General features: G+C 39.2%; 1 protein-coding gene across 2 annotated transcripts in view; it reads right to left on the bottom strand.

The window, feature by feature from the left end:
* Positions 1 to 677: 677 nt before the first annotated feature.
* Positions 678 to 12,100, bottom strand: part of LOC112649130 (integrator complex subunit 6-like) — an 86,156-nt gene continuing 74,733 nt past the window's right edge. The window contains exons 19-22 of one of the 2 annotated variants that reach the window (XR_004812968.2): positions 4,263 to 4,591; positions 1,824 to 2,188; positions 1,390 to 1,479; positions 678 to 989 (exon numbers count right to left, since the gene is read on the bottom strand). The gene's annotated coding sequence lies outside the window, so the exon portion shown is untranslated. The remainder of the gene's footprint in view (positions 990 to 1,389; positions 1,480 to 1,823; positions 2,189 to 4,262; positions 4,592 to 12,100) is intronic. The other variant, XR_004812969.2, reaches the window with a different exon arrangement.

Raw genomic sequence — 12,100 nt, 5'->3', positions numbered from 1 at the left:
CAACATAATTTGTTTTTTCTCCTACAGTCAGGATTTACAGGTCTTGAAATCAAGGAGTGGAAATGGAAAAGCTTTCTGTTAGTTTATCCCTAAATTCTTTCCACCTCTATTACTATAGGCTTTGCTGAACCAGAGGTATTCATCCCAGAGGGGTACATCAACTAAGCTTTCACTGAAAAACACACCGGTGATACCAAGTGAGATGGAATTGGAACTGTCAGCTAGCCATTTTGGCCCCTTCAGCCCTCTCAATCCAGAGGTGAAGAAGGCAGTCCCATGCTGGCTGGCAATCAAAGGGCATTTGGGTTCCTGCTATGCTACACAAGGAGCTAAGGGAGGATACACCCAGTACATCTGGAAAGCTTTTTACTACTCTCACATTCTGTGCTTTGAGTTTGTGGAAAATGGCAACAGTTCATTTAAGGCAGGATATCTAATGGCCCAGATGCTTCAGCAATGAAATCTTGAGTCACTCTACCAGGCAAAGCACCATGACTAGCTGAAGTTCTGTCTCAGGACAAAGGAGTAAGAAGTGGACAATGCAAGGAAGCAGTTATAAATTCCAGCTACACCACATGACCTGCTACAGAAACCGGGACTGAAATATCATTCAGTTTGGTGCGTTAATAACATCCCCCTCCTCAGGTAAGACAACAAAAAAATAAAGAAACAACAAATTACTTTCATAGGAAACTCTTAGGGCTATATATAGCCCATCTTTTACTGACAAAGAACCATAAAACTAAAAGGCTCCACTGCCTTTTTGCTTATCCTTTTCTTGACTATAATTTTCTTGACTACATTTTAGGAGGGCTTAAGAAGTATCTCATTGCAGCATACAGCATAGAAAATTCATCCTTGCTTCTCAGTGGTCTTTACAAGAACACAATTATTTACTTTTCTGATCATTAACTTTCTTGAGATGGTGGCAGGATTCTATTTTTTCTAGGACCTTCTCAAGTTGCTGAATTAAGACTCCTCTTTTAAACCTGAAAGTAAAGACAAATATAAATAACTAGAAGGTATCTAAAGCATCTATGATGTGTAAGAGATAGTAGTGAATACAAGATAGAGCTTAAAATGGGAATAGAAAATGCATCCTCTTCGAAAAATACCAATAATGTCAATTGAGGGCCTGTGCCCACTCCAGAGTATGGTGAGCATGGACATTCATTAGGCTTGGAAGAATGGATTAGACTAGGATAATATCAATCAAAAAGCCTAAGGGAAATAGCATGAACTATGACTGTGGGCCAGGATTTGAGGAAAATAAGCCAGGAATTTTTTGTGACCCTCTTCCAGCATTGGGCATAACTGTAGTTTAAAAAAATTTTTTTTGGAGAGTTCTTTGAAAAAAAGGAAAGTGAAGAGTTCTTTTTTTACACCTACCTTTCAGCTTCCTTGATGGTATATTCAACAAACTGTTTCTTGACTGCAAGAGATCCTTGCACTTCTTCAAAGTGAAAACTCTTTCATATTCTGAAAATAGTTTTTAAAATTCAATATTTTTTTAAGACATGAAGATGGTATAGAACTCAATCTTAGTGCATCCACTCTGTCAGTAATTATTCCTCATGGGCTAAAGAGTTACATAGTATTTGTGTTTACTAAGGAAACTATTGTAAACACTAACCAAGCAAAAAGTACAATTTTAAGAGATGTATTAGGAATTTTGAGACCAATTCAAGAGAAATCACCCTAAATTATGTAAAAACCCAACTTGGCCAAAGGATGAGTTCAAGAGGTGGGTTGAATCTATTCTAAATCATAGATTGAGAGATACTTCCCATGGTTTTAGTAATAGCATTTCTTTCACTACTTACTTCGACCAAACTTCCGAACTTCCTTCATTAACTGATATTTTATATCATCATTAATTTTATTGCCATAGCAGTTCTTATATGCAATTTATTTGGCACAGATCCTGGTGAAGACCTTGTTGGACCTTTGGGGTCACCTGTAGAGACACTGTGGCTTTTGGTTCCTCCTCCAAGTGAATTACTACCAGGTTTATGAATCAGGTCATCTTTAATGAAGTCGTCACAGGGAGAACCCATTTGGTTGGGTGGAATACCAGCTCCTGACATATTCATCACCTCTGGTGCAGCAGGTTTTGGCAAGAAACCCTCAGGTGGGTTCGGATTATTTTCCATCTTCCTGTTATGGATATCGTGAGTGACAATAGCACCTGGAAACCAAATTAAGAGATTGAGCTGTGAGGTAGGTGCATTTTGTCACCCCCACAGGGACATCTCTGTGCTCTGAAGTTCTGAGAAAATTATTTATTTCAAAATCAGGAGTAGGTATCAAGGGGAAAAGTCAGATCCCACAAATAGGGCTCTATAACGATCATACAATAAATCCCTTTTTCTCTCTTGGCACCATGAATACATACAGAAATGTACTTGGATAGTACATCTAATAAACAAACATTCACAGAGCCCTGGCACTCATGATTTAATGTCTCCCCTGATACTCTCTACAAGGTGAAAAGCTGAACATATCACTTGAAGTCAGGATGCCTGATATTGGCACTCCATCATCAAAAATCCCAGTCAGTATATGATCCTCCTCATTTGTCTTTTGTCTCAGAAAGGTAATTTCCTTTCATTCCAAGTCTGATACCTGTGCTTCATATTCCCAGCCTCCTCTGGGGTCAGACACTGAGCCAACCCCAGGGGATTAGCAGTGAAGGAGACAGACATAAACGATCCCTACCCTTATGGAACTTACATCCTCATGGGGAAGTCAGATGGTATGTGTAAAATGGACAAAGGAAATAACCAGTTTGACTTTGTGTCAGGGAGGAAGTAAGCAGGTATGTGACAGAGAGCAGGATGGGAAGCCTCCATGAGTCCCTGGTAGGGCAGAGCCCTCCAAGGAGGTTACCCCTGGGCAAAGCCAAGAGCAGGAGACAGAGCCACCCTGGCACACACAGAGGAGGAGTTCCAGCAGCATGAGGGCCATGCAGTGCCCCTAGGATGGGACGATCCAGAGCCAGGGATCAAAGGGCAGAAACAGAGACAGCAAGGAGGATATGAAGAAGACATGTGATAGCAGGAGAGGCTGGTAGGACCACATCTTGCAAGGTGTGTAGACCAGCATCCGGAGCTCAGACTCTATCCTGAGTGCACAGAGGGCAGGGGGTGATGATGGCTTCCGGGATGGACTTGGCATGATCTGGTTTCTGTGTGGACATGGTCCCTCTGGCTGAAGGGTGGCGAATGGGTTAGACAGGGGCAATAAAGGGAAGCTGGAAAATCAGTTAAGAATCTACTATAGTAGCTTGGGGAAAGATGATGGCAGTCGAGGGATGGGGACAAATGGGCACTACAGGAATTCTACTGGGTGTCAAGTTGCCTGGATTTGCTAAGGGATGGATGTGAGAGAAGAATAGATTAACAAGAGGAATCATTAGTGAATTTAAATGTTTTGGCCTGAACTCCCGGGGAAATAATAGTACAGGAGTGTGCATAGTGTTAGGCCACTGCTCTCAAGAGTCATAAGTGTGGTCTCCTGATTCTGGGTGAGTGACCTCAGGATGGTAGATTGATGTAGGCCATGGTTGAGACTTTTTACAATATGGATTTCTACAAATATAAATATTGGGGCTTCTAGACCCTTCACTGGCTACCATACCTGTGGACAGCAGGTTGTTACACCTTTATGAAAGTTACACCAATGGGGGGGTGCTATTACCTGAGATAGAGAAGGCTGAAAGTAGAGCATTTTTGGAGAGGGGGAGAGTCAGAAGTTCATGTACAACCAGATACATTTTAGATATATAATAGAAACTGGAGATGACATGTAAACAGTTGTATTTGAGACTGAAGTTCAGGAGCAAATTGTGTAAAGGTGCAAAGGTGAGAGTTCTTGTAGTGTGAGTAATACTTAAATTCTAAGACTTCAGGAATCACCTAAGGGGGTAGTGGGTTGAAGAGAGAAGTGCCCAATATCCAGCTTTGAGCCCCTGAAATATAATATGTGGGAAAAAAGAGGGGAAAAATGAGAAAGGGAGAAGGAAAAGGGGTCACTAGTAAGGCGATAAGGAATCCAGGAGAATGTGGTATCTGGGAACCCAAAAAGTTTTCCATGGGCAGGAAGTGAACAAACATATCACATGCTTCTGAGAAATTAATACCAAAGTATAGCAGCTGCTAGTGACCTTGACGCTAACAGCTTCATTGGACTATCATAAGAAGCCAGACTACACTGGATTAGAGCATGAACACAATGTGAAGACAGGCAAAACATGAGCAGACCCATTCTGTTGTCAAGTTCATCATTTTCTTCTGCCTCAGGAACTGCTTGTTCTAACTCTTAAACCACTCCAAATGGTTGGAAGTAACGTAGAGACTTGCCCCACCACTTGCAAACATGCTCGTATTTATCCATCCCTCAAGGGTTATAAACTTCCATTGACATGGTTGAGCCCTAGAGATGGGTTTCCCACTCTCCTTCCTGTTTGCTTAACCATAGTGATGTACTCTATCTTCTCTTAGTTGATGAGCAGCTGCTGGGCTTTCTAGGATGCTTCATTTGCTTTTGATGCCCCATTGCAAACTGAACTCCTTCAGCATTCTTTTGTTTCCTGAAAAACATCGGTGAACATATTTCATTAAAGACAAAATCCAATCATTGGAAAATCACACTCTTCATATACACATACAGCCATGTGTTCATATTATTAATATATGTTTAAATCATTGGCCAAGGATTTATACTCACCCAACCCACACCGTGTTTTCAGAAAATGCAATCCAATTTTAATTTACCCTAAATGAAATAATAAGAAGGTAAAATGCAAGGTCTGTGTCCCAAACCAAACATGGGACAATCATGACAACTACGAATGCCGGAGAAGGAGTGGCTGTCATCAATCAAAATTATAAACCTATGGTTATCTCTTTGGAGAAGTATGCACCATTTTGCTTCACGTTTTGTTAGTGGAGAAAAAAAGCAAATATCTTTTTTGTCCTATTGTGCTTTAAATCTATGAACTAATACTGATTAACACTCCATTAAATGATACATGTAGATGGTAAGAGGTAGAACCAATTGAATATATAAATCTCTCCATCCCAAACCCTATGGAGAATCAAATCTGTCATCCTTGAAGCTGGGTAGGTGTAGAGAATGCTTTTCAGAGGTAGTGGTGGATAAAACATGAAATCAAGGGTATAATTGGTTAGCTAAAAGCTGTTTTCATTAAAGGATAACCCAAGAGATGCTTGCATGGCTCAGCAGTTGAGCGTCTATCTGCTTTTCACTCAGGTTGTGATCTCGGGGTCCTGGCATCTAGTCCTGCATCGGGCTTGCTACAGGAGGCTTGCTTCTCCCTCTGCCTATGAATAAATAAATAAAATCTTTAAAAAAATAAAGTATAAGCCAGGAATACGTCCCTGCACTCCCTGAATACAGTTGTGATAAAAATATTTTCCCAAACCATTTGCATTTCCCATAAAAGAGGAATCCAGAATGGGTGAAAACATTTTCATTGAGCATTTAGTCTCTACCAGATACTGTTCTAAATGCTTTATATTAACTCAGTCTCACACCAAGCTCTGAATTATGTGTGATTACTATTTCTGTTGTTAAAAATGAGGAAACTAAGGCACAGAAAATTAAGAAAAACTCCAACTAACTGAGGAGTTTGGGGTGTGGTGGGACACTCCAAGTCTTGTCCTGTTACAGGATATTGTAGCATGTTCTGTGCCTTTTTTTAAAATTTTTATTTATTTATAATAGTCACAGAGAGAGAGAGAGAGAGAGAGAGGCAGAGACACAGGCAGAGGGAGAAGCAGGCTCCATGCAGCGGGAGCCTGCCATGGGATTCGATCCCGGGTCTCCAGGATCGCGCCCTGGGCCAAAGGCAGGCGCCAAACCGCTGTGCCACCCAGGGATCCCTGTTCTGTGCCTTTATATTGTGTTCTCTTCCATGAGGGCAGATATTATATGCTCTTTGTCTTTGTGCTTCAACGGCCAAGTCAGTATGTCTCTCTCACACACACTACACATAATCCCACACTAAGAGGTCCATAAGGACCATCCAATGATGGCAACATCACCTAGTAATTCAAGTTTCAAGAGGAACACTTAGGCATTTTCTCAGTAGAGCAATAATGACTTGAATAATGGAAGCAGAGGGAGTAGACTCAATACCAAAGGGCTTACTGGCGCATGAGGTGGGAAAGATTATAGACTTTGGGGCCAGAAATATGTGGATTCAAATCCTGACTCTATCTCTTATCAGCTGTGTCATTCAGGAAGAGGCATTTGACCACTGTCAGCCTTGATTTCTTCTTATTAAAGAGCAGATGGGAACACTGGTCTGCAGAACAGTTGTGAGCATTAAAATATAATCATTTAAAACACCAGCTCCTACTCTAATAAATGATAACTATGATTTCTGTCCCATTCGAATCAGGAGGCTTCCACTTTCTGTTCACATAAGAATCCTTGTATCATATTTCAGCTTTTAAATAAATAGAAGTAGAGCACACGACTTACATTCATCCTTTAAAGACAAAAATAATTATACCAAAAATATTACAATTTGAGCAGAAATAGTCATAGTTATCTTACCTTCTTATCATTTTTAAGCAGATAGCTAAAAGTATAAACTCTTTTAGGTTGTCCTGGATCAGTCTCCTGAAATGGAGAAGCTGTTGTCTTTAGATATTTCTCATAATTAACTATTTGTGCGAGCAGAACACTCTGATGGGAAACAGGGAAGTCAGCGGGAAAGAAATTGATGCTATACAGCTCAAATGTATGATCCTCTAGGGAGGACATGGCCAAACACTGTGTTAGCGAAGTGCACCATGGCACCAAATAGAATTTAGAATCTCATTTCCAGGATATCTATCATGGTCTAGAGTCTAGAATAATCTCCCCATATCTAAGTCATTACTCAGTCCACCATCACTACTGTCTATAGGCTAAAACCACTAGGTCCAGAACAACTCCTTTATGTCTCAAGCCAGGTTAGAGAACGGGCTGATCTCCCTTATACCACCATCCCAAATAAAAGACCACACTTGTCCCCATTTGGAAGAGCCTAGGTTCCATGGAATTCTTTTATAGTCCAGATAGTCTTTGAGGACCTTAACTTCTTTGAATAATTTGATTAAACCTACAGATTTTCTTCCTAAGATAGCCCCCATACAAACAAAACTTGGTGTATCATTTCAAGGGTGCATCCAGCCTAAGATCTATTCAATTTAATGGACAGATAACCCCACTTAAAATCATCTAAATTGGGCAAAGAAGCATTATAAACTGACACAAATTATCCTGCATATTATCAGTTCAATTATTTTCATGTGAATAAGGAATTCTCTGCTGAACTCATAACTGGAGGCAGTGTAATATAATATCAGGGTGTGCAATCTCTGGAATCTTCTAGATCTAGATTCTGCCACTTTTCAACTGGCTAAACCTAGGGAAACTACTATAACCATAAAATGAGCATAAAATGCTGTCTACTTCATGGAAATGTTTGTAGCAAAGAGATAAAGCATGAAGAGAGCACTGTAAGTGATAATCAACCCACACCCTTCCCACATGCTTGAGAAAAATAAATGTGAAAAATAAATGTGTGTACATCTGGTTAGATGAAGAGATTCAGTGAAAATGAATATTCTAAATATTAAAGTATTACAAAACAACCCATTCATGCAATAAACATGTGAGCTAGACCTGATATTTTCATAAACAACAAATGTCCTAAACAAAATTTTGTCTGTTTTTAGCAGATCAGTCTCCTTCTAGTTAACTGGTCTGACTACTACACACAATATCATAAACATTCCCAGATTTCAAAACTTACTACAAAGTTACAATAATCAAGACTGTTTGGTACTGGCATAAGGCTTGACATATAGGCCAAAGGAACAAACAAAAGAGTCCATAAATAAGCCCCTAATCAATGGTCAATTGGTTTGACAAGGGTGCCAAGACTATTCAATGGGAAAAGAACAGTCTTTTCAACAAATGTTGCCAGGAGAAGTGGACATCTGCATGCAAAAGAATGAAGTCAAACCCCTTCCTCACATCATATACAAAAATTACTCCAAGTTGGGAGCCTGGATAGCTCAGTTGGTTGAATATCTGCCTTTGGCTTAGATCATGATCCCAGAACTCTGAAATCAGCCAGAGTCAGGCTCACTGCTCATCTGGGCGTCTGCTTTTCCCTCTCCCTCTGCCCCTCCCCGTCCCCCTCACCCTGCTTGTGCTCTCTCTCACACTATCTCTCTCAAATAAATAAATAAATAAATAAATAATAAATAAATAAATACTATCTTTAAAATAAATTACCCCAAGTGGATCATAAACCTAAATGAAAGCAAATAATAAGTGCCAACTACAAATAGGCTTTATGATCATAAAAGAAAACATCCACAACAGCATTCATTAATGTTTTAATTTATTGTCAAAAATCTAACTTAAAAAATAAAAATAAAGGAGAAAATAAGCACAAAGAAATACAAAGAGAAAGCACAAAGTAACTTGCTAAATACAAGTCCAAATATCTGTAATGAAAATAAATATAAATAAGCTACACTTGCCAGTAAAGGTTGCCAGTAAGGATTTTTTTTTAATTCTAGTTATATGTTTTTTATTTTATTTTTTAAAAGTTTTTATTTATTTATTCATGAGAAATACAGAGAGAGAGAGAGAGGCAGAGACACAGACAGAGGGAGAAGCATGCTTCCCGCATGGAGCCCAATGAAGGACTCAATCCCAGAGCCCAGGGATCACGCCCTAAGCCGAAGACAGACAGTCAACTGCTGAGCCACCCAGGCATCTCTAGTTATGTTCTTTAAAAGAAAAACATTTAAAATATGAGAACACATAATGATTATTTAAAAATTTGTATTTTATACTGAGAAAATATTAACCAAAAGAAAGTTGAGGTAATTATATTAATATCAGATATGAGACTTTTATTTTTATTTTTTTTAGATATAAGAGACTTTTAAAATGCATCCTTACAGTTCAGAGGCCACTATAGAATAACCAGATTTAATTTCACCAGAAATGTTTAACAATTGTCCATCCACTTGCATGAACCTAATAAAACAGCCTCAAAAATATATAAGCAGAACTACTGAAGGAAATTGAAAATGTCATCTTTATTGTGGAAGATTTGTAACACAATTCTTTACATTATTGTTAGTTCAAACAGACAAAAGATGAGTAAATGGGTAAATGTTAACAATGCAATTAACAAGCTTGATTTATGGCCATTTACAGAAACCTGTATCCAATAATCATAGTATAAATTCTTCTCAAGAATATGTACAAAAATGGACCACAGTCTCAACAATGATCAAATACATAGTTTCATGCAGTCCACACTCTCTAAGCAAAACTGAATTAAATGAGAAGTCAAAAGCAACAGGAAAATGTATTTAGAGGTTTTTAAACACTCTTTTAAACCAATACATAGAAATGTATAAGGAAAATATTACATAACAAAACTTTTTGGGTACAGTGAAGGTGGACCTCAAAGCTATAGCCTTCCTTATGTTGTTTTGTGAGAAAAAGGAGCATCTGGTGGCTCAGTCAGTTAAGTGACTAACTTTGGCTCAGGTCATTATTTCAGGGTCCTAGGATCAAGCCCTGTGTCAGACTCCCTGCTGAGCTTGTCCCTCTGCCCTTCCCCATGCTCATACTCTCTCTCTCTCTCTCTCTCTCTCTGAAATAAATAAAATATTTTTTAAAAAGTAAAATAAAAATTAAAAAGGGATAAAAAGCCTCACAATCAGTTATCTGTGTCCAACATTAGAAGTTGGAAGAAGGGTAGAATAAACCCAGAGAAAATAGAAAGAAGGAGCTAGTAAAGACAGAACAGAAATTAGTGAAATAGAAAAAAAAATTGCAATAAAGAAAATCAACAAAGTCCAAAGTTTGTCCTTTGAAAACAACAAAAACAAACTATTAATGAGATTGATGAAGAGAAAGATAATCCACCAATAAGTAATACTAGGAATGAAAAGGGAAACATAACTATGGATTCAGCAAAGATTTTTAAGGGGGGTTGGTAAATACTGTGAACTTTATATTAACTTTGACAACATAGGTGAAATAGACAAATTCACAGAAAAATATAACCACATACTATATGAAAATAAAATCTTTTTTTTTAAGAGAGAAGAGAAAGTACATGCAGGAGGTGGGGAGGAGAGAAAGAGAGAGTCTTAAGCAGGCTCCATGCTCAGCACAGAGCCTGACATGGAGCTTTATCTCATGACCCTAAAATCACAACCTGAGTCAAAATCAAGAGCTGGGCACTTAACTGACTGTACCTCCCAGGCACTCCAAGAATCTTTTGATAAGTCCACTAGATAACAATTTGGGAAAATGAACCTTGATCTTTACATCATTCCACATGCAAAAATTTATTTCAGATGCATGAGAAATCTAGAAGAAAACTTGGGACATCATCTTCATGACTTTGGGGTAGGCATAGATTTTAAACAGGGCACAAAAGCAAATCTAAGATTGATAATTGGACTTCATTAAGAACTTCTTTTCATCAAAAGACACTATTAAGAGAGTGAAAAAGTAAACCAGAGACTCACAAAAGGCTCATATACATCCGATAAAGGAGTTGCAATCAGAACTCTTACAAATAGATAAGAAAAAGGCAACCCCCCAAAATACGGACAAAAGACCTGAGAAGGTACTTCATAAGAATATCCCAGAGTGGCCATTAAACATATAAATAAGTATAAATCATTAATCAGCAGAGGAACATAAATTGAAGCCACAATGAGATGCCATTAAACACCCACGAGAATGGCTACAATTTAAGACAAACTATGACCATATGTTTGCAGGAATTTGATGTAACAATTCTCATGCATTTCTGGAACCAGATACACTTGTTCCGCTGTGCCTCAGTTGGCACTTTATTACAATCATCCATTGTGACAGTTTGACAAACTGTGGTGTTATTGCATGCCATGGATTACTTTTATCCTGTTTACTACTGGCAACAAGCAGAGCACTACTCTCAAACCCAAAAGCACAACCCAGTCAACCCCAAAATCTCAGTCTAATAGTCTACCTCAGGGACCATCCTACCCACAACACCAGCTCTGTTTCCGAGTGCATCAAATCAGTAGAAAGAAACCACAGAGTAATTTGAACAGCAAAAGTTTCACATAAAGAATTATTAACTGTAACAGGCAGGAATAGAGTAACAAGAGATTGGCTGATAAGTAAAGAGAATTCCTATTCTTATTCAGTCCCCAGAATTGAAATAGAGCACCTGCAATGGGCTGAATGTTTGTACCTAGCTCCTAAATTCATATATGAAATCCAAATCCCAATGTGGTTGGTATATGCAGGTAGGATCTTTGAGAGGTAATTGCATCATAAGGGCTCTGGTTTCATGGGAGTGGGATTAGTGCTTTGATAAGAAGAGGCTTTCTTTCTGCCTCTTTCTGCCATGTGAGGATACAAGTAGTCAGCTGTGTGCAAACCAGAAGAGAAGGCCCTCACCAGAACCTGTCCATGCTGGCACCCTGATCTTGAACTTCCAGCTTCAGAACTGTTAAGAAATAAATTCCCATTGTTTCTTAAGCCACCTAGTCTGCCATCATTTGTTATAGCACCCAAGACAGTCTATCCCCCTACACTCTTCACCTGGCCATTATTGAAATAGAACATTCAAGGAAAACCCCACCACCAACCCCCACCATTCCTTGGCTGAGTTAAAGCACACAAGGTGAAATTACCCAAGGACTTCATAAGCTCCCTGCAAGGAAGACTTTCCTGCCCAGAGCTGAGAAGGAGCACCAAGGAAGTATCCTGTCTGGGTTGAGATAGAGCGCATAAGGCAAAGTCCTTCCCACCAGAAGAGTCTGATCTATTATTACTGCCCCAGGGAGGTGTAAGGGAGGCTGCAGGCCATGGAGTGCTGCTGGCCACACTGCCCTACAGCAGCTCTCCCCCACACACCCCCCCCCAGAAGCTGAAGAACTTCAGTAACAGCTACGAAAAAAAAAGAAGTAAAGGTAGCCATGGGTTTAGAGCCACTTCCTTAATGAAAAGCCCTTGGTTTCAAGACCTGCTTCCGTTGGTCTCG

Source organism: Canis lupus, chromosome X, assembly GCF_003254725.2.
Source record: "Canis lupus dingo isolate Sandy chromosome X, ASM325472v2, whole genome shotgun sequence".
In the NCBI taxonomy this organism is placed as follows: Eukaryota; Metazoa; Chordata; class Mammalia; order Carnivora; family Canidae; genus Canis; species Canis lupus.
This window is presented reverse-complemented; position numbering and strand designations above follow the sequence as displayed.